This window comes from Triticum aestivum, chromosome 5A (genome assembly GCF_018294505.1).
Source record: "Triticum aestivum cultivar Chinese Spring chromosome 5A, IWGSC CS RefSeq v2.1, whole genome shotgun sequence".
Classification (NCBI taxonomy): Eukaryota; Viridiplantae; Streptophyta; class Magnoliopsida; order Poales; family Poaceae; genus Triticum; species Triticum aestivum.
Genome location: NC_057806.1, coordinates 475,697,358 through 475,721,589, shown reverse-complemented (window position 1 = coordinate 475,721,589; position 24,232 = coordinate 475,697,358). Strand labels below are relative to the sequence as shown.

The 24,232-nt window shown below is 45.7% G+C and overlaps 1 long non-coding RNA gene across 1 annotated transcript; it reads left to right on the top strand.

The window, feature by feature from the left end:
- Positions 1 to 5,267: 5,267 nt before the first annotated feature.
- LOC123107236 (uncharacterized) lies at positions 5,268 to 6,181 on the top strand. The gene is made up of 3 exons (XR_006451621.1): positions 5,268 to 5,407; positions 5,540 to 5,629; positions 5,769 to 6,181. It is a non-coding gene; the product is annotated as an uncharacterized lncRNA (long non-coding RNA).
- Positions 6,182 to 24,232: the final 18,051 nt, after the last annotated feature.

Below are 24,232 nucleotides of genomic sequence, written 5' to 3'. Positions count from 1 at the left end.
CCCTGTGCCGCGGCCGATCCATGCCCTATGCCGCCGCCGCCGATGCCTCCTCCGTCCGATGGGAGCCGCCGCCGCCGCGTCTCTCGATCCCATCGGCCCCGTCGGATCTCACTGCTGGAGAACGACTCGAGAAGACCCCGCCGGATCTCACCCTCGTCATTAGTTCTGGATCGTCGCCGCCGCCGATCCCCTCCGGAAAACAACGCCGATCCCCTGCTCGCCCACGCACGCTGCCGCGGATGGAGGCCGCCTGCTCGCGATCCCCAAACCCCAATCTTAGCCTTCCCCCTCTTGCAGCGATGGTCGTGTGATCTCTGCAGCGGCAGCGGAGACACACAGCTGGCGACCCGCTCCGTAGGTCAGCTCCTCTCATCCCTCACCCTGGGATACCCTGATCTCTCTCTCTCTTTCTCTTTCTCTCTCGGTGTGTGTGTGCAAGGGATCTTAATTAATTGTTTGCTTGGAGTTTAGGATCCAAGTACGCCCCTCTCCGTGGTGTTCACTGATTGCTTAGAGCAACAACGTGCTATTGGAGTTGCCGAAGCATTAGGTGATTCGATTGTGTGCGTTTGCTGGATTTGTTTGACGAAGGAAATATGACGATGAAGGACACACAGAGGAGTGTGAGCGGTGATGGTACCAAGGTTACCGGCAAGTATGCATGCAGGAACTGACTGTACAGTGTTCATGTAATGCTACTGGTTTTAACGTCTGTACTGTGATGCTACTGGCAGTTTAAATAAATCTGCTATCATTTGGGATGTGAGTTGTCACAACTTGCTGTGCTCTGGTGTTCAGCTCAGAATTTCTTCTGGGAACGATGCCTCTGAATAGACTACTTATGCTTGACATTTTACTTTTGTTATTTCTATTTGTAACTCAATTTCGGTATCCTCTCAAATTGACAATATTTTTTCTGGATATGGTAGTTAAGAATAGTTATGGTATATAGCGGAGTTAGCCCATCCTCACCAATGACTCTTCCTCAGTGATTTGCTGAACTAGAGTTAGTAATGGGGGTATTGCAGACTGTTTATAATTATGGGGGTATTGCAGACTTTAGAAACTGAATTAAATTTTTCTGCAATTGAAAAAGGTGTATACAACTTGAATTTATTAGGTAGTATAGGAGAGATATGAAATTTTAAAATTGTCAGTCAGATTTGTGTGTTGTTTTGGGTAGTATTCAGTTTTGTTCCATCTTAGAGGCCAATAATGCACATGTGATATTATCTACATAATTCAGTTTATACGGCTTCCCATATTCCAATGGTTGTATTTTGCTAAATTGCCATCTACTTACTGGAATTCTCACAAATAGAAGTGCAGTCAGAAGGTAAAAAGGATGGTATAGTATGTCTCCATTCACATGGTACTGAACTGTTAGTGATTCTTTGTGTTATTCTGCAGAGTTGAATTTAGTTTATATGGTTTTCTTTTTCTGTTCATAGACGAGAGTATAGTCTGAAGGGTGTGCAAGAATAGTGAGATTTATATTACCGAATGTATTGTTAACAATTTGTTATTTTGCAGACTTGCTCTCAGTTTTTATTCTTGGCAGGTGATTCTTCATGATAATTTTTTGTAGAGGAACATTTTTGGTAAGCGTATTGTAATATTGACTCCCACCTTTTTATTTACATGTAAAGATGACCAATTGGTAATTTTAAATTTTAAATGTAAACTTAACTTATTTTGTGAAATAACATCATGTCGTTCAGATAATTTGATTTCCCTCTATGATATTCTTTGGCTTTAGTATATCTCAGGACAAAGTTGTCAGAACTTCTATGCTTCATAACCAAAACATAATCTCCTTTTTGTTATTTGATTTGCATCATGATGTGTGCCCATATGTTCCCCTGTAGCTTAAAAAAATCAACTTCCGGTGCAACACACGTGCATATACCTATCATGACAAATAAACCTCATGATGAAAGCATTCATGTACCTATTTAATTTGTGATGGCAGCGATGGGGCCGGGAACGGTGATCGGTGGTGCTGGTGTCGGCAGTGCGGTACAAGGTCAGGATGCGGGACGGGACGGCCATCCGTGTGAGGCAGTCGGCGGCGAGGGTTTTTGGCATCACGAGGAGCGCCCGCGGATTCAAGGTGTTGGCCCGAGACCTCCGACGAGGGAGGAGACGATGTTAGTATTTCCAGAGGAAAGAAACAAGAGAAGAAGAACAAGAACAACGACGACAATCTCGGGTTCCAGGTACGATGGAGCCGGCGGCGAAGCGCATGGCGCTCGCAAATGTGATAGTGGATGACGACGATACCCTCAACTGCGGCATCTGCTACCTCCCTCCCAAGCCACCAGTCTTCCAGGTGCGTACGCTCGTCGTCCATCCTAGGCCGATCCATTACAAGTTTGTGTACCAATAACACCGGAACATCATTTCTGCTCGGGTGCAGTGTGGCGTCGGTCATACCATATCCTCGCGGTACCGTGACAAGATGGTGGCGGCAAGGAGGTGCCGTGTGTGTCACATCCGGTTGACCGGCGGCTATCACTGGAACATCGCACTGGAGAGGCTAACAGAGTCCATCCGGGTGCCGTGCGCCAACACCGCCCACGGCTGCACTGCCACGCCGGCCTACTACGACCACCCCGACCACCTCAAGGCGTGCCCTCACGATGCCGTGCTATTGCCCGCAGGCAGACTGCGGTTTCGCTAGCTCCACGGCGGCACTCCTGGACCACTTTGCCCACACGCACGGGTGGCCGTGCATGAACGAGCTTGGGCCTGGGCGTGCGTCGAGGTCCAGCTCTGTGACGGCTTCAACGCCTTCTCAGCCCATGCCCAATGCCGGCAGTACCTGTTCCTGCTGAATGTGGCGTTGAACCCGTTTGGCCGAGCGGTCTCTGTGCTCTCCCTGCATCCTCGGGCATTGTCGGCGGCGCCATGTTCTTTGGAGTTCGAGGTAAGACTCAGGTACTGCTGCAACATCAACCACCGTGGCGACACCAGGAAACTACGTTTAAAGTAGGGTGCACTGATCTCTCTGGTGAGTTGTCGATATCCGAGTACTCTTCCCGGTTATTCCTGCACAATTATGTCCATCCACATGACATCCGTACTATCATGGCCAGTTTCGGCATAGTACATGTTTCCTTGGAACTATCATTATGTTGTATTAACAGACTTTCTTTCTTTTTCATATTGTGCAGAACTCAGATTTATGACAAGGACACAAGCAAATTTATAGCATCCGTTGTGATGATACAAGGGAAGTAAGCATAGATGCGCTCAACGTGATGATAGATGGGAGAGCTCGGCCTATGCTGCCAACTGATCTGCAGCGGTGCAGAAGGAGATTTCAAAAGCAGGGCAAGCGAGAGCGACTGTTCTATTGATGGTCAAAGGGAGGGCTTGGCAAGAGAGATTGAGGGAGCTCTACTACCTCGATCTTGGCATAGAACCTGATGGCATCATGCCCAGGTAAGATTCTTCTATGTTCCAATTCTTGCACTCGTTGGTCTTTTACTCTCGATGCTACCCACAAAAGACTGAGACACAATTTAGTGGTATTGAAACAGAAGGGCATATGCTCTTAATTTCACCTTTAATCTCAAAATCTACCAGTAGGTTATAACATAAATCTTAGAGATTTTAATGATATGTATTGACCTGCAAGTCTTAACTTTCAGTCAAACATCCAATATATTCATGTGTGGGATACAAGTATTTAAGAACCGAGGCACACATTGCACTTGGCCACTTGCTTATAAAGAGCGAACAGCTTTTGCTACACATTCTTTCTGAAATAAACTTACTTCTCTTTAGGAAACTTCCTTCTTCAGTATGTATGGGGATTTATATGACACCGAAAGAGAAGTCCGGCGTGTTTCTTGGTTCTATGGAACCCCTCGACCGGAAGCAAATAGATCACATCGCAAGTTGCTTGCCCAATATAATCGTGCCGCAAGTTACCAACATCGTGTGCTTATACACCATCGAATTTGCTGGAAATCTATCTGTCCATGCTCCACCGTCTGTCGGAACTTCTTCTGCCCATGCTACACCTGAGGTACATACTACAGTCTCATCAATTAATAATACCCAATTGCTTGTCTGTTGCCCCATCCGACCGACCGCAACGGGGTGAGTTTTCTTCATCCCAAACCCTCCTGATTTGCTTACTGCACTCTTGCCATTCCGATGGAGACTAACCTCCTCTGGCCGAGCCCTAACTCTGCATCTCTCTCCCAATTACCCTCACCCCGTCAGTTTGCTGCAGGTTGTCCATTGTAAATTTTCAAGGAGATTCAAATGTTCCTCTTCTGGCCGATTGAAGGTAATACTTGGTCCAATTTTGCCACAAAAAATAATGCTATCTTGTCATAGTTACACATATATGCTTATGAGAATTTTCATGTTTGTTAAATTAAAAAAACTGTATTTTCTCCTTTTAGCCAGTGGTTAATTTAGCAGAGCATTAGCATAGTATTGTTCTGATCAGCGAGATGATGATCACGAAATCCTGTTGATAATCAAATCAGCAAAGATAGTAGCAGTTTCTAGTGTAACTTGTTGTGTCCAATAGAACTTGTTGTGTCCTCAAATCAGCAAAGATAGTAGCAGTTTCCAGTTGACCTTTTCTACGGTGATATTGGTTAACATATTGATTTGTTAATATTTTTTAAGTATAAAAGCTAAATGTAATCTGCACAAGAGCCAAACCTGCAGAAGGTTAGAGTGCGTGCAGCTGTTTCAGAACCTAGGGAAAACTAGCCTAATTGGTCTCTTTAATATTTAGTGAGTCTGTCCATGCACTTTTAGCTCTACTCACCACTAAAGATATCTACAACTTTCATGTTGAACGCATAGTTTAATTCAAACAGTAACATGGTTTAAGTCCGCATACAAGGTGTACACAGAATCACATAAAGATTAATTTTTGGACTGTGAAACTAAATTGGACTGCTACTTTTAAACCGTACATCAAAATAGTGCAAATAGATAGTCTATAGAAAGCATGGGCCGTATCTCTCCTTTTTTTGCGATTGATCTCCACATTATGTTTGGCGTCCAAGTCAAAATTATGCAGTTTTTGATAGAGGATTTGGAAAGACCGAATCTGTTTAGTAGGTGGATTACCCAAAACAGTTGACTTCATCCAACCCAACCTCACATCACTGTGTAAAGTTTGTAGCACTTATTTTATATGTAGAGCACTTGTGAACTAGGATTTTGACCAAAAGATTTCGAGTGTTTTATGTGAGCTTGCATTGCAGGGATACTTGAAGCTAGGGCAATCCAAGTAAGATAGCTTCATCCTCAGGCAACAGGTTTATGTTATCTTATCATGGAGTCATTTTTAAGTTTGTGCCCAATGCCTTCATCCTTAGAATGGCTGCCCAGATGGCAAGCCACCGTACTCAGGCGACTGCCGCGCTAGGTATTCTCGACCACTGCTGCAGTTTTTCATTGCTGTGCTTATTCCATTTGCACCAACCTTGCTATTTAGTAAAATGAACGTCTCTGTTTCTTCTACTACAATGACATGATAAGATTACCTTATCCCTTTTAGCAGGGTGCTCCAACTTTTGATGCTGGCGAAGCTTTTGGAATGATGGCTACATAATTTGTTAGTCTCCGTTGGAAGCTTAATTAAACTGAGGTAAATATGCTAGATTCTTTTGTCAAATAATAACATGACTGTCTATTTTGTTCTTAGGACCAATATCTGTGCCTATCAATGAAATTTTGAGAGTAGTTTTTGGTGCCTCTATGTAACCCTGATAGCAGCTTCTCTGAAGGTTCAGATGTGTGGCAAAGGATTTCAATTTTCCTGTTTACACAAAGGAAACTTGAGGAAGGTTCAGATTTTTCATGCTCGGTGCTGTGCTCTCAAGGTTACATAGACAAAAATGCCTCCTATTTACACAACGGCAACCCGACGAAGGTTCAGATTTCTCATGACTGGTTCAATGGGTATTTCATGCCTGTGCCATCTTAATTATTAGGAAAATGTAGTTTGTTTTATAGCTGATGATGCTCGATGCTTTTTACCTCAGTTTAGTAAATGCTCAGTTTTAGCTCATAAACTACATGGCAAACAGGATGACGGGGCGGGGCGGGAGGTGGGGAAAGCCGTCCATGGCGATCCTGGTGGCGTTGCTAATGGCGTCATTGGCACTGCCGCTCCTCATGGTGCCCGACACGCTCTCTATGCCAGGCTCCAACCGCGTGTATCGCGGCGCCGCCCTGTCGCTCCCACGCCCGTGCTTCAGCATATCCGTGTTCGAGTCGTGCATACCTTTAGCCGCCTCCCCTCCAATGTCCACGACTCTGGTGCCTCGCTATTTTGGTTTTTATTTTATGCTCTGGTGGAACATTAAAGAACCGGTTAAGTCGCTTTGCGCGATGCGTATTGTCTGTTAAATGTTTGAAGACCTTGGATGTGAAGTACTCATACTACATTTTTTTGCTTGTGTGGGATGAGTATGAATTGAGGAAGCAGTTTTTATTATACTTTCTAAAACATGTTGCAAACGAAGCTAGAGAATCTTTTCCATTGGGCGAGAATTTCTTAAGCGCATCAAGTAGTAGATCTTAATAATTTGTAATGGATTTTTAATTGGATCATTGCTCTATATGTATACATCATCAATTTGCCTTTTTGTTATCAATTATTGCAAGTGAAGTGGACTTCAATTATTATGCAATTGTGTTCGTGCTATATTGTCTCTACATGTGAAATTTAACATGCATTAACTTTATATAACACCAGCAAAATATTTCAAAAGCCCGTAGCAACGCACGGGCAGTCTACTAGTATATTTTTAAGTCTGTCATAATTGAACATTAACATGTTTATTTTATTTTCCAGTATCAGTACAGTGTTAGTAGTAGTCCCTGAAGACACGATGACAACAATTATAATAAACTCACGAGTAAAGAACACTCGCATCTCCCATCCTGGTACATCTAACCCAGTCAAACCCACAAGCTCTACGTAATGCCTCACACTGGTTCTTCTAGCTGACACAAACATGACCTGCTTAGCTTGGTTAACAACCACTAGGCTATGCCAAAATCAGCGAGTGCGCAGCTAGCTCCTGCCTCCAGCTACTTCCCTGGAGCACCGCGTGAGGCTCTCGAATGCATCAAGCACGTACGACAAACATATTACACATGGATCGAGTACAACTTTATTAACGGCGATGGCGACCATGGATGGTGGAAGAAAGACGATTGGCACGACATATAGGAGTCGTCCTGCTGGTGTAGTACAATGTGGACTTCGGCAACGCCATTCATATGGCCGGGAGGTAGCAACGGCCGGTGGAGACGTCGCAGGCTGGAGGTGCGACGCTGGGAGCTTGCTTGCTGGAGCAGCGGGAGAAAGAGGTATGTTGCAGGGCGGCCGTCCGCGTTTATGCATCAGGGAAAGGGGCCATAGCTGCGGGTGAGAAAGCAATGTTCATAAACGTGTTGCTCATTCACTGAAATCAATGGAATTATTCTAGTCTGATACTTCACAAATTTTAAATCTAAGCAGAGTTTTTGCTGCAACTTACCTTGTGGAAAATCACTAGATCCGAGATCGCACGACTTCTTTCTTTATCATATCTGAACTTTAGATTAGTGCCTTCCCATTTTTTGCTCTGGCACGCTGTACAAGCTTCAGATAGTACATTAGAGAGCAGGAGCACAGTACACAACACTGGACGCGAGTAGCAGCAAGCTTTTCCATCAATTAGGAAATTGATGAAAACAATGAAAGAACACTTACTTGATAACGAAGAAACATGGTGAAAAAATTCAGCAGAAAAAATACAACTATAATATCAGTTTTTCACATTCTACACAGTTAATTCTTTTTTAACAACACACATATGAAATTAATAACGAATCAAAACTCGGAAAGGGACTCTCTTTTATGCAGATGTAGACCCAATCATTCATGATTCTTCTTTAACATACTATAAGATGAACAACAGAGAAGCATCCATACCAACAATACTGACTTGCAAACAATATTGTAGAAACAAACATCAGAGTTATCATCGCTTGAGCGAGTAGAGCTGAGGCAGCCATGGAATTAGTAGTCGAGGAGCGTCCATTTTTTCTATAGCCTAATGTTGTCAGTCCAAGCACGCACATAACCGATGAAATTGATTTCAAGCTCCAAGTGCGGCAACCTATGGAAAAGCTAGCAAATAACAACAACTTCAACCAGCGAAAGGGCACAACATAGAGCAACCGCAGTAGTGCAGCAGGCAGATTTACATGGAGCAGCAGAGGTTCACACGTTCAAGCAAGAGACGACGGGGAAGTTCGATCAGAGGTGCCGGAGCAGGTCACGTACTAGAGATGCCAAGGCAGGATGCAGATGGAAACACCTCGATCAGTTAGTAGATGAACTTCTAAAGTATACCAATGTTGAACTACAAAAAAAGTGGCTCCAGAAGCCCCATGACGAATTAGACCACACGGTTGGGGATCCATCTATCTTCTACATTACCAGACGAGCTCTGGCCATGAGGAAGAACACAAACGGTTCTCACCATGAACTTGACCATAGCCTTTTGCATCAGAAAGAAAAAAAAAGAGCATGAGCAGAGAAGACACAGGCGCCGCCGTGTGTCGCTGGTCGCGTCGTGCTACCAGGATCCTGCTCCGGTGCAGTGAGAGAGGTCGAGGACAGGGGGAGCGGTGCCCAGCAGCGATAATGGAGTTGGCCGGAGGGAGGGCGGGGCGTGCTGCGGCCTGCTGGAGGGGAACGCGGGCGGCGGGGCGGTCGCCGGAAGGAAACGCGAGGGCATGCGACCCAAGAGGCGGCCGACCCCGTCGTCACTTGGGGCGCGTGGCCGAAGGGAGGGCGGGGCACGCTGCGGCCTGCCGGAGGGGAACGTGGGCGGCGGGCGCTCGCCGGAAGGAAATGCATGGGCGCGCGACCGGGGAGGCGGTCGACCCCGTCGCCATTGGGGACGTTCCGGCGGCTGCCGGAAGGTGCGAGAGAGTTGGGGCGGGGCACCTATGGTGGGGGATGGGTGAGGGAGTCCTGGATTAGGGGGTTCTCGGACAGCCAGACTATATCCTTTGGCCGGACTGTTGGACTATGAAGATACAAGATTGAAGACTTCGTCCCGTGTTCGGGTGGGTCTCTCCTTTGCGTGGAAGGCAAGCTTGGCAATTTGGATATGTAGATCTCCTCCCTTGTAACCGACTCTGTGTAACCCTAGCCCGCTTCGTTGTGTATATAAACCGGAGGGTTTAGTCCGTAGGACAACAACAATCATAATCATAGGCTAGCTTCTTGGGTTTAGCCTCTACGATCTCGTGGTAGATCAACTCTTGTAATACTTATATTATCAAGATTAATCAAGCAGGAAGTAGGGTATTACCTCCATCGAGAGGGCTCGAACTTGGGTAAACATTGTGTCCCCCGCCTCCTGTTACCATCCGCCTTAGACGCATAGTTCGGGACCCCCTACCCGAGATCCGCCAGTTTTGACACTGACATTGGTGCTTTCATTGAGAGTTCCACTGTGCCGCCACGATAAGGCTTGCTGGCTCGTCTTGTTGTCAAGGATGACATTACCTCGGGGGGAGCCCTGGCTATAGGCCAAACTCTCCGACTAGGCGGCTTCATCATGACTGCCCGTTCGGCCGTCGCGCCGATGGTGACTTCCCGGGTCATCAAAAACAGCCTCCACGTCGGCTTGGGATTCGCCGAGCAGATGGATCCAACAGATATCTCTTCCTTGAACAAGCTCTTGGATTGCATCGCCGCCCTGGGAGTCGCAACGGACTATGATCGGATCGGGCTTAAACCCGACCAAAGGGAGATTAACTCTCCGCCGGTCACCCATCAGATAGCGGTGGTGGAGGAGCAATGTAGCAATTCTTCCTCTATTTTGAGGACAAACTATGTCCGGATTCCCGAGCTCTCCGAGCCGGGTACCCGTCTGTTGGAAATATGCCCTAGAGGCAATAATAAAAGCATTATTATTATATTTCCTTGTTCATGATAATTGTCTTTATTCATGCTATAATTGTGTTATCCGGAAATCGTAATACATGTGTGAATAACAAACACCAACATGTCCCTAGTAAGCCTCTAGTTGGCTAGCTCGTTGATCAACAGATAGTCATGGTTTCCTGACTATGGACATTGGATGTCATTGATAACGAGATCACATCATTAGGAGAATGGTGTGATGGACAAGACCCAATCCTAAACATAGCACAAGATTGTATAGTTCGTTTGCTAGAGTTTTCCAATGTCAAAGTATCTTTTCCTTAGACCATGAGATCGTGTAACTCCCAGATACCGTAGGAGTGCTTTGGGTATGCCAAACGTCACAACGTAACTGGGTGACTATAAAGGTAGACTACGGGTATCTCCGAAAGTGTCTGTTGGGTGACATGGATCAAGACTGGGATTTGTCACTCTGTATGACGAAGAGGTATCACTGGGCCCACTCGGTAATGCATCATCATAATGAGCTCAAAGTGACCAAGTGTCTGGTCATGGGATCATGCATTACGGTACGAGTAAAGTGACTTGCCGGTAACGAGATTGAACGAGGTATTGGGATACCGACGATCGAATCTCGGGCAAGTAACATATCGATAGACAAAGGGAATTGCGTGCGGGGTTGATTGAATCCTCGACATCGTGGTTCATCCGATGAGATCATCGTGGAGCATGTGGGAGCCAACATGGGTATCCAAATCCCGCTGTTGGTTATTGACTGGAGAGTCGTCTCGGTCATGTCTGCTTGTCTCCCGAACCCGTAGGGTCTACACACTTAAGGTTCGGTGACGCTAGGGTTGTGAAGATATGTATATGCAGTAACCCGAATGTTGTTCGGAGTCCCGGATGAGATCCCGGACGTCACGAGGAGTTCCGGAATGGTCCGGAGGTAAAGAATTATATATAGGAAGTGCTGTTTCGGGCATCGGGACAAGTTTTGGGGTTATCGGTATTGTACCGGGACCACCGGAAGGGTCCCGGGGGTCCACCGGGTGGGGCCACCTATCCCGGAGGGCCCCATGGGCTGAAATAGGACGGAACCCAGCCCATAGTGGGCTGGGGCGCCAGCCCCTATAGGCCCATGCGCCTAGGGTTTCCACCATGGAAGAGTCCATGTGGTGGAAAGCACCCCTAGGTGCCTTGGGGGGGAGGGAAACCTCCCCTTGGCCGCCGCCCCCCTAGTAGATCTCATCTACTAGGGCCGGCGCTCCCCCATGGCACCCCTATATATAGTGGGGGGGGGGGAGAGGAGGGATTTTACACCAGCCCCTGGCGCCTCCATCTTTCCCCGTTACGTCTCTCCCTCGTAGTCTTGGCGAAGCCCTGCTTCTGTGACGCCCTGCATCCACCACCACGCTGTCATGCTACTGGATCTTCATCAACCTCTCCTCCGCCCTTGCTGGATCAAGAAGGAGGAGACGTCTCCCGTCCCATACGTGTGTTGAACGCGGAGGTGCCGTCCGTTCGGCGCTGGTCATCGGTGATTTGGATCACGTCGTACGACTACATCATCACCGTTCTTTTGAACGCTTCCGTGCGCAATCTGCAAAGGTATGTAGATGCATTAAATGACTCATTGCTAGATGAACTCCTAGATGATCTTGGTGAAATGAGTAGGAAATTTTTTGTTTTCTGCAACGTTCCCCAACAGTGGTATCAGAGCTAGGTCTATGCGTAGTTCTTCTTGCGCGAGTAGAACACAATGAGTTGTGGGCGTAGATTTGTCAACTTTCTTGCCGTTACTAGTCTTTTCTTGCTTCAGCGGTATTGTGGGATGAAGCGGCCCGGACCAACCTTACACGTACGCTTACGTGAGACCGGTTCCACCGACTAACATGCACTAGTTGCATAAGGTGGCTGGCGGGTGTCTGTCTCTCCTACTTTAGTTGGAGCGGATTCGATGAACAGGGTCCTTATGAAGGGTAAATAGAAGTTGACAAATCACGTTGTGGCTTTAACGTAGGTAAGAAGACGTTCTTGCTAGAACCCTAATTCAGCCACGTAAAACTTGCAACAACAATTAGAGGACGTCTAACTTGTTTTTGCAGCAAGTGGTTTGTGATATGATATGGGCCAAAGTTGTGATGAATGATGAATGATCTATATGTGATGTATGAGATGTTCATGCTATTGTAATAGGAATCACGACTTGCATGTCGATGAGTATGACAACCGGCAGGAGCCATAGGAGTTGTCTTTATTCTTTCATATGACCTGCGTGTCATCGAGGAACGCCATGTAAATTACTTTACTTTATTGCTAAACGCGTTAGCCATAGTAGTAGAAGTAATAGTTGGCGAGCAACTTCATGGAGACACGATGATGGAGATCATGATGATGGAGATCATGGTGTCAAGCCGGTGACAAGATGATCATGGAGCCCCAAGATGGAGATCAAAGGAGCTATGTGATATTGGCCATATCATGTCACGTTTATAAATTGATTGCATGTGATGTTTATCATGTTTTGCATCTTGTTTACTTAGAACGACGGTAGTAAATAAGATGATCCCTCATAATAATTTCAAGAAGTGTTCCCCCTAACTGTGCACTGTTGCGACAGTTCGCTGTTTCAAAACACCACGTGATGATCGGGTGTTTTATTCAGACGTTCACATACAACGGGTGTAAGACAGATTTACACATGCAAACACTTAGGTTGACTTGACGAGCCTAGCATGTACAGACATGGCCTCGGAACACAGAAGACCGAAAGGTCGAGCATGAGTCGTATAGAAGATACGATCAACATGAAGATGTTCACCGACGTTGACTAGTCCGTCTCACGTGATGATCAGACACGGTCTAGTTAACTCGGATCATGTAATACTTAGATGACTGGAGGGATGTCTAATCTAAGTGGGAGTTCATTAATAATTTGATTAGATGAACTTAATTATCATGAACTTAGTCTAAAATCTTTGCAATATGTCTTGTAGATCAAATGGCCAACGTAGTCCTCAACTTCAACGCGTTCCTAGAGAAAACCAAGCTGAAAGACGATGGCAGCAACTATACGGACTGGGTCCGGAACCTGAGGATCATCCTCATAGCTGCCAAGAAAGATTATGTCCTACAAGCACCGCTAGGTGATCCTCCCGTCCCACAGAACCAAGACGTTATGAACGCTTGGCAGACACGTGTTGACGACTACTCCCTTGTTCAGTGCGGCATGCTTTACAGCTTAGAGCCAGGGCTCCAAAAACGTTTTGAGAGACATGGAGCATACGAGATGTTCGAAGAGCTGAAAATGGTTTTTCAAGCTCTTGCCCGGATCGAGAGATATGAAGTCTCCGATAAGTTCTTCAGCTGTAAGATGGAGGAAAATAGTTCTGTCAGTGAGCACATACTCACTATGTCTGGGTTACATAACCGCTTGTCTCAGCTGGGAGTTAATCTCCCGGATGATGCAGTCATTGACAGAATCCTCCAGTCGCTTCCACCAAGCTACAAGAGCTTCGTGATGAACTTCAACATGCAGGGGATGCAAAAGACCATTCCTGAGTTGTTCTCAATGCTGAAATCAGCGGAGGTAGAAGTCAAGAAGTCAATTGTTGATGGTCAATAAAACCACTAAGTTTAAGAAAGGCAAGGGTAAAAAGAACTTCAAGAAGGACGGCAAGGAGGTTGCCGCGCCTGGCAAGCAAGCTGCCGGGAAGAAGTCAAAGAATGGACCCAAGCCCGAGACTGAGTGCTTTTATTGCAAGGGAAGCGGTCACTGGAAACGGAACTGCCCTAAGTACTTAGCGAATAAGAAGGCCCGCAAAACAAAAGGTATATGTGATATACATGTAATTGATGTGTACCTTACTAGTGCCCGTAGTAGCTCCTGGGTATTTGATACCGGTGCAGTTGCTCACATTTGTAACTCAAAGCAGGGGCTACGAAATAAGCGGAAACTGGCAAAGGACGAGGTGACGATGCGCGTTGGGAATGGTTCCAAGGTCAATGTGATCGCCGTCGGCACGCTGCCTCTGCATCTCCCTTCGGGATTAGTTTTAAACCTTAATAATTGTTATTTAGTGCCAGCTTTGAGCATGAACATTGTATCGGGATCTCGTTTAATTCGAGATGGCTACTCTTTTAAATATGAGAATAATGGTTGTTCCATTTTTATGAGAGATATGTTTTATGGTCATGCTCCTATGGTGAATGGTTTATTCTTTATGAATCTCGAACGTGATGCTACACATGTTCATAATGTGAGTACCAAAAGAAGTAAGGTTGATAATGATAGTCCCACATACTTGTGGCACTGCCGCCTTGGTCACATAGGTGTCAAACGCATGAAGAAGCTCCATGCTGATGGACTTTTAGAGTCTCTTGATTATGAATCATTTGACACGTGCGAACCATGCCTTATGGGTAAAATGACCAAGACTCCGTTCTCAGGAACAATGGAGCGAGCAACCGACTTATTGGAAATCATACATACTGATGTGTGCGGTCCAATGAGTGTTGAGGCTCGCGGTGGCTATCGTTATGTTCTCACCCTCACTGATGATTTAAGTAGGTATGGGTATATCTACTTAATGAAACACAAGTCTGAAACCTTTGAAAAGTTCAAGGAATTCCAGAGTGAGGTTGAAAATCAATGTGACAGGAAAATCAAGTTTCTACGATCAGATCGTGGAGGAGAATACTTGAGTCATGAGTTTGGCACACACTTAAGAAAATGTGGAATAGTTTCACAACTCACGCCGCCTGGAACACCTCAGCGTAATGGTGTGTCCGAACGTCGTAATCGCACTCTGTTAGATATGGTGCGGTCTATGATGTCTCTTACTGATTTACCGCTATCTTTTTGGGGCTATGCTTTAGAGACTGCCGCATTCACTTTAAATAGGGCTTCGTCGAAATCCGTTGAGACGACACCGTATGAATTATGGTTTGGGAAGAAACCTAAGCTGTCGTTTCTAAAAGTTTGGGGATGCGATGCTTATGTCAAGAAACTTCAACCTGAGAAGCTCGAACCCAAGTCGAAAAAATGCGTCTTCATAGGATAACCTAAAGAAACGATTGGGTATACCTTCTACCTAAGATCCGAAGGCAAGATCTTTGTTGCCAAGAATGGGTCCTTTCTAGAGAAAGAGTTTCTCTCGAAAGAAGTAAGTGGGAGGAAAGTAGAGCTTGATGAAGTATTACCTCTTGAACCGGAAACTGGCGCAACTCAAGAAAATGTTCCTGAGGTGCCTGCACTGACTAGAGAGGAAGTTAATGATAATGATCAAGATACTTCTGATCAAGCTCCTACTGAAATTCGAAGGTCCACAAGGACACGTTCCGCACCAGAGTGGTACGGCAACCCTGTCTTGGAAATCATGTTGTTAGACAACGGTGAACCTTCGAACTATGAAGAAGCGATGGCGGGCCCGGATTCCGAAAAATGGCTGGAAGCCATGAAATCCGAGATAGGATCCATGTATGAAAACGAAGTATGGACTTTGACTGACTTGCCCGTTGAACGGCGAGCCATAGAGAATAAATGGATCTTTAAGAAGAAGACAGACGCGGATGGTAATGTGACCATCTATAAAGCTCGACTTGTTGCTAAGGGTTATTGACAAGTTCAAGGAGTTGACTACGATGAGACTTTCTCACCGGTAGCGAAGCTAAAGTCCGTCCGAATCATGTCAGCAATTGCCGCATTTTATGATTATGAAATTTGGCAAATGGACGTCAAAACGGCATTCCTTAATGGTTTCCTTAAGGAAGAATTGTATATGATGCAGCCGGAAGGTTTTGTCGATCCTAAGAATGCTGACAAGGTGTGCAAGCTCCAACGCTCGATTTATGGGCTGGTGCAAGCATCTCGGAGTTGGAACATTCGCTTTGATGAGATGATCAAAGCGTTTGGGTTTACGCAGACTTATGGAGAAGCCTGCGTTTACAAGAAAGTGAGTGGGAGCTCTGTAGCATTTCTCATATTATATGTAGATGACATACTTTTGATGGGAAATGATATACAACTCTTGGACAGCATCAAGGCCTACTTGAATAAAAGTTTTTCAATGAAGGACCTTGGAGAAGCTGCTTATATATTAGGCTTCAAAATCTATAGAGATAGATCGAGACGCCTCATAGGTCTTTCACAAAGCACATACCTTGATAAGATATTGAAGAAGTTCAATATGGATCAGTCTAAGAAGGGGTTCTTGCCTGTGTTGCAAGTTATGAAATTGAGCTCAGCTCAATGTCCGACCACGGCAGAAGATATAGAAGAGATGAGCGTCATCCCCTATGCATTAGCCATAGGTTCTATTATGTATGCCATGCTGTGTACCAGACCTGATGTAAACCTTGCCGTAAGTTTGGTAGGAAGGTACCAAAGTAATCCCGGCAAGGAACACTGGACAGCGGTCAAGAATATCCTGAAGTACCTGAAAAGGACTAAGGAAATGTTTCTCGTTTATGGAGGTGACGAAGAGCTCGTCGTAAAGGGTTACGTCGACGCTAGCTTCGACACAGATCTGGATGACTCTAAACCGGATACGTGTATATTTTGAATGGTGGGGCAGTAAGCTGGTGCAGTTGCAAGCAAAGCGTCATGGCGGGATCTACATGTGAAGCGGAGTACATGGCAGCCTCGGAGGCAGCACATGAAGCAATATGGGTGAAGGAGTTCATCACCGACCTAGGAGTCATACCCAATGCGTCGGGGCCGATCAAGCTCTTTTGTGACAACACTGGAGCTATTGCTCTTGCCAAGGAGCCCAGGTTTCACAAGAAGACAAGGCACATCAAGCGTCGCTTCAACTCCATTCGTGAAAATGTTCAAGATGGAGACATAGAGATTTGTAAAGTGCACACGGACCTGAATGTAGCAGATCCGTTGACTAAACCTCTCCCTAGAGCAAAACATGATCAACACCAGAATTCCATGGGTGTTCGATTCATCACAATGTAACTAGATTATTGACTCTAGTGCAAGTGGGAGACTGTTGGAAATATGCCCTAGAGGCAATAATAAAAGCATTATTATTATATTTCCTTGTTCATGATAATTGTCTTTATTCATGCTATAATTGTGTTATCCGGAAATCGTAATACATGTGTGAATAACAGACACCAACATGTCCCTAGTAAGCCTCTAGTTGGCTAGCTCGTTGATCAACAGATAGTCATGGTTTCCTGACTATGGACATTGGATGTCATTGATAACGAGATCACATCATTAGGAGAATGGTGTGATGGACAAGACCCAATCCTAAACATAGCACAAGATCGTATAGTTCGTTTGCTAGAGTTTTCCAATGTCAAAGTATCTTTTCCTTAGACCATGAGATCGTGTAACTCCCAGATACCGTAGGAGTGCTTTGGGTATGCCAAACGTCACAACGTAACTGGGTGACTATAAAGGTAGACTACGGGTATCTCCGAAAGTGTCTGTTGGGTGACATGGATTAAGACTGGGATTTGTCACTCCGTATGACGGAGAGGTATCACTGGGCCCACTCGGTAATGCATCATCATAATGAGCTCAAAGTGACCAAGTGTCTGGTCACGGGATCATGCATTACGGTACGAGTAAAGTGACTTGCCGGTAACGAGATTGAACGAGGTATTGGGATACCGACGATCGAATCTCGGGCAAGTAACATATCGATAGACAAAGGGAATTGCGTGCGGGGTTGATTGAATCCTCGACATCGTGGTTCATCCGATGAGATCATCGTGGAGCATGTGGGAGCCAACATGGGTATCCAGATCCCGCTGTTGGTTATTGACTGGAGAGTCGTCTCGGTCATGTCTGCTTGTCTCCCGAACCCGTAGGGTCTACACACTTAAGGTTCGGTGACGCTAGGGTTGTGAAGATATGTATATGCAGTAACCTGAATGTTGTTCGGAGTCCCGGATGAGATCCCGGACGTCACGAGGAGTTCCGGAATGGTCCGGAGGTAAAGAATTATATATAGGAAGTGCTATTTCGGGCATCGGGACAAGTTTCGGGGTTATCGGTATTGTACCGGGACCACCGGAAGGGTCCCGGGGGTCCACCGGGTGGGGCCACCTATCCCGGAGGGCCCCATGGGCTGAAATAGGATGGAACCCAGCCCATAGTGGGCTGGGGCGCCAGCCCCTATAGGCCCATGCGCCTAGGGTTTCCACCATGGAAGAGTCCATGTGGTGGAAGGCACCCCTAGGTGCCTGGGGGGGAGGGAAACCTCCCCTTGGCCGCCGCCCCCCCTAGTAGATCTCATCTACTAGGGCCGGCGCCCCCCCCCCATGGCACCCCTATATATAGTGGGGGGGGAGAGGAGGGATTTTACACCAGCCCCTGGCGCCTCCATCTTTCCCCGTTACGTCTCTCCCTCGTAGTCTTGGCGAAGCCCTGCTTCTGTGACGCCCTGCATCCACCACCACGCCGTCGTGCTGCTGGATCTTCATCAACCTCTCCTCCGCCCTTGTTGGATCAAGAAGGAGGAGATGTCTCCCGTCCTGTACGTGTGTTGAACGCGGAGGTGCCGTCCGTTCGGCGCTGGTCATCGGTGATTTGGATCACGTCGAGTACGACTACATCATCACCGTTCTTTTGAACGCTTCCGTGCGCAATCTGGAAAGGTATGTAGATGCATTAAATGACTCGTTGCTAGATGAACTCCTAGATGATCTTGGTGAAACGAGTAGGAAAAATTTTGTTTTCTGCAACGTTCCCCAACACCGTCCACGGGAGGACATGGCCCAAGCTTCGAACCTAGAATCAGACAACGGGCTAGAACTATTGGGCAAAATCCCGGAGTCCGAACTGCCAAGATCGGAAACTCCTCTACCCCTGGGTCTCAGATCGGGTCAGGGTTCGGACCTAAATATGCCCACCCACCCAGACTCAAGTGATCTTTCCCGAACAAAATTCTGGGACCCTCCGACTCTCACTAAACCCCCCGTCCAAACTAAAAGGGTGTACTCTCATAAGTCATCTGATCCAATTACAAATAAACAAAAGCCCACTACAGGGCGTAGAACTGTATTGGAAGGATGGCTCAATGGGCCATGCAAAATTCACAGTACAGCGGATACCATGCCAACACACAGCCTTAGAGCATATTGGACACTCCGGCAGGTGGCCAAGAGCGGCGAGGATATCCTCATCAACAATACAACAGAGCACCATCCCGTGGAAAATAACAATACAGTATTGACAGTCTTCAAGACCTTCGCCTCAAATAATAGGCACAAGCGAACACTCCGTAGCCTTGCCGAAGTCTGCCACGTTGCAGCAATAAATCCATGGAACGACACATCCATAACCTTCAATGCTAGTGACGAACCTCAATTCTAAACAGCCCGAGCACCAGCCGCTTTGGTCCTTAGTCCAATTGTGGACGGCTTCCGGCTTACTAAAGTGCTCATGGATGGTGGTAGCGGATTAAACCTCATCTACGAGGAAACTCTTAGCAAAATGGAAATAGACAAGAGCCGCATTGAGCAAAGTAGCACGACCTTCAGAGGAATCATCCCTAGCCGTGAGGCACGATGTGCGGGAAAAATCACACTAGATGTGGTATTCGGCACGCCGGAGAATTATAGGTCCAAAGAAATCACATTCCAAGTGGCCCCGTTCAGTAGTGGATACCAGGCCCTTTTAGGGCGGGAGGCATTCATGATCTTCCAAGCTATACCCCATTACAGGTACATGAAGCTCAAAATGCCCAGGCCCAATGGAATCATCACTCTGGCTAGTGATCTGGACATAGCACTCCATGCTGAAAATAAAACCGCCGCACTAGCCCTCGAGGCGTTATCCGAAGCCCTTGCGGCCAAAGAACTAACTGAGCTGCGCTCCACGGTGGATAGGAACGACGTGATACTCGACAAAAGACCCAAGTCCGCCTCTTTTAAACCAGCGGATGAAATAGTCAAATTCCAGGCCCACCCAATGGACCCTACAAAAACATCATCTATCGGGGCATGATAACCCACAAGTATAGGGGATCGCAACAGTTTTCGATAAGTAAGAGTTTCAAACCCAACGAGGAGCTAAAGTTAGAACAAATATTCCCTCAAGTTCTATCGACCACCGATACAACTCTACGCACGCTTGACGTTCGCTTTACCTAGATCAAGTATAAAACTAGAAGTACTCTGTAGGTGTTATTGGATAGGTTTGCAAGGTAATAAAGATTACGTAAATAAAAACTAGGGGCTTTTTTAAGTAAAGAAGCAATAAAGTAAATATAGCGAGTGTGTAAAAGTGGTGGTAGGAGTTGCGAAATTGTCCCTAAGAAATTGACTACTTTACTAGACCAATAGCAAGTATTGTGTGGGAGAGGCCACTGCTAGCATGTCATCCCTGACTTGGAATTCTATGCACTTATGATTGGAACTATTAGCAAGCGTCCGCAACTACTAACGTTCATTAAGGTAAAACCCAACCATAGCATTAAGACATATTGGCCCCCCTTCAATCCCGTATGCATCAATTTCTATGCTAGGTTGAAGCCTCTGTCACTCTTGCCCTCCAAGACATAGTCCTATCAACATACAACTAATCCTATGGTGTGATCCACGCGCGCGCTCATATGATGGGCACCAAAGGACAACAACATAACCACAAGCAAATTAAATCAATCATATCAATTCATCAACCACCGACAGGACAACGAAAATCTGCTCAGACATCATAGGATGGCAACACATCATTGGATAATAATATGAAGCATAAAGCACCATGTTCAAGTAGAGGGTACAGCGGGTTGCGGGAGAGTGGACCGCTGTAGATAGAGGGGGGAAGGTGATGGAGATGTTGGTGAAGATGGCGGAGGTGTTGGTGTAGATCGCGGTGATGATGATGATGGCCACGACAGCGTTCCGGCGCCACCGGAAGAGAAGGGGAGAGGGGGCCCCTTCGTCTTCTTCTTCCTTGACCTCCTCCCTAGATGGGAGAAGGGTTTCCCCTCTGGTCCTTGGCCTCCATGGCATGGGAGGGGCAAGAGCCCCTCCGAGATTGGATATGTCTCTCTGTCTCTCTCTGTTTCTGCGTTCTCTGGTGCTGCCCTTTCACTGTTTCGTATATATATATATATGGAGATCCGTAACTCCGATTGGACCGATACCTTCACCGTGATTTTTTAACCAAAAATTAGCTTTGTTGCGGCCGAAGAAGGGCACCAACCGCCTTATGGGTGGACCACGAGGGTCAGGGGCGCGCCCAGGGGGGTGGGGCGCGCCCCCTGCCTCGTGCCCACCTCAGACACCGTTTCGCATTGATCTTTCTCCCAGATTTTCCAAATATTCCAAAAATAAGCTCCGTCCGTTTTTATCTCGTTTGGACTCCATTTGATATGGGTATTCTGCGAAACATAAAACATGCAACAGACAGGAACTGACACTGGGCACTGGATCAATATGTTAGTTCGAAAAATAATATAAAAAGTTGCCAAAAGTATATGAAAGTTGTAGAATATTGGCATGGAACAATAAAAAATTATAGATACGACGGAGACGTATCAGCATCCCCAAGCTTAATTCATGCTCGTCCTCGAGTAGGTAAATGATAAAAAAAGATAATTTTTGATGTGGAATGCTACCTAGCATAATCTTGATCATATGTCTAATCATGGCATGAATATTAAGATACGAGTGATTCAAAGCAATAGTCTATCATTTGACATAAAAACAATAATACTTCAAGCCTACTAATAAAGCAATCATGTCTTTTCAAAATAACATGGCCAAAGAAAGTTATCCCTACAAAATCATATAGTCTGGCTATGCTCCATCTTGACCACACAAAATATTCACATCATGCACAACCCTGATGACAAGCCAAGCAATTGTTTCATACTTTTGAAATTCTCAAACCTTTTCAACTTTCACGCAATACATGAGCGTGGGCCATGGACATAGCACTATAGGTGGAATAGAATGGTGATTGTCAAGAAGACAAAAAAGGAGAAGATAGTTTCACATCAACTAGGCGTATCAACGGGCTATGGAGATGCCCATCAATAGATATCAATGTGAGTGAGTAGGGATTGCCATGCAATGGATGCACTAAGAGCTATAAGTGTATGAAAGCTCAGACTGAAAACTAAGTGGGTGTGCATCCAACTTGCTTGCTCATGAAAACCTCGGGCGTTTGAGGAAGCCCATCATCACAATATACAAGCCAAGTTTTATAATGAAAGTTCCCACTAGTATATGAAAGTGATAACTCAAGAGTCTCTCTATATGAAGAACATGGTGCTACTTTGAAGCACACGTGTGGTAAAAGGATAGTAACATTGCCCCCTCTCTCTTTTTCTCTCATTTTTGGGCCTTCTCTTTTTTTTTCGTCCGGAGTCTCATCCCGACTTGTGGGGGAATCATAGTCTCCATCATCCTTTCCTCACTGGGGTGATAACCCACAAGTATAGGGGATCGCAACAGCTTTCGAGGGTAGAGTATTCAACCCAAATTTATTGATTCGACACAAGGGGAGCCAAAGAATATTCTCAAGTATTAGCAGCTGAGTTGTCAATTCAATCACACTTGGAAACTTAGTATCTGCAGCAAGGTGTTTAGTAGCAAAGTAATATGATAGTGGTGGTAGCAGCAACAAAAGTAAAGACAACAAAGTAATGTTTTTGGTATTTTGTAGTGATTGTAACAGTAGCAGCAGGAAAGTAAATAAGCGAGAACCAGTATATGGAAAACTCGTAGGCATCGGATCAGTGATGGATAATTATGCCAGATGCGGTTCATCATGTAACAGTCATAACATAGGGTGACACAGAACTAGCTCCAATTCATCAATGTAATGTAGGCATGTATTCCGTATATAGTCATACGTGCTTATGGAAAAGAACTTGCATGACATCTTTTTTCCTACCCTCCCGTGGTAGCGGGGTCCTATTGTAAACTAAGGGATATTAAGGCCTCCTTTTAATAGAGAAGCGGAACAAAGCATTAGCACATAGTGAATACATGAACTCCTGAAACTATGGTCATCACCGGGAGTGGTCCCGATTATTGTCACTTCGGGGTTGCCGGATCATAACACATAGTAGGTGACTATAGACTTGCAAGATAGGATCAAGAACTCACATATATTCATGAAAACATAATAGGTTCAGATCTGAAATCATGGCACTCGGGCCCTAGTGACAAGCATTAAGCGTAGCAAAGTCATAGCAACATCAATCTCAGAACATAATTGATACTAGGGATCAAACCCTAACAAAACTAACTCGATTACATGATAAATCTCATCCAACCCATCACCGTCCAGCAAGCCTACGATGAAATTACTCACGCACGGCAGTGAGCATCATGAAATTGGTGATGGAGGATGGTTGATGATGACGACGACGACGAATCCCCCTCTCTGGAGCCCCGAACGGACTCCAGATCAGCCCTCCCGAGAGGTTTTAGGGCTTGGCAGCGGCTCCGTATCGTAAAACGTGATGATTTTTTCTCTCTGATTTTTTTCTCTCCGAAAGCAAATATATAGAGTTGGAGTTGGCGTCAGAGGGTTTCTAGGGGGCCCACGAGGTAGGGGGGCGCCCCCACCCTCGTGAGAAGGGTGTGGGCCCCCTGGTCTTCATCTTTGGCGAGGATTTTTTATTGTTTTTTCTAAGATGTTCCGTGGAGTTTCAAGTCATTCCGAGAATATTTGTTTTCTGCACATAAAACAACATCATGGCAATTCTGCTGAAAACAGTGCCAGTCCGGGTTAGTTCCATTCAAATCATACAAGTTAGAGTCCAAAACAAGGGCAAAAGTGTTTGGAAAAGTAGATACGATGGAGACGTATCAACTCCCCCAAGCTTAAACCCTTGCTTGTCCTCAAGCAATTCAGTTGACAAACTGAAAGAAAGAAAGAAAAACTTTTACAAACTCTGTTTGCTCTTGTTGTTGTAACTATGTCAAGCCGGCATTCAAGTTTTCAGCATAGATCATAACTAACCACATTTGCAATAATTCTCAGGTCTCACAATTACTCATATCAATAGCATAATCAACTAGCAAGTCATAATAATAAATCTCGAATGACAACACTTTCTCAAAACAATCATAATATGATATAACAAAATGGTATCTCGCTAGCCCTTTCTGAGACCGCAAAACATAAATGCAGAGCACCTTTAAAGATCAAGGACTGACTAGACATTGTAATTCATGGTAAAAGAGATCCAATCATAGTCATACCCAATATAAATTAACAGTGATGAATGCAAATGACGGCTGTGCTCTCCAGCTAGTGCTTTTTAATAAGAGGGTGATGACTCAACATAAAAGTAAATGGATAGGCCC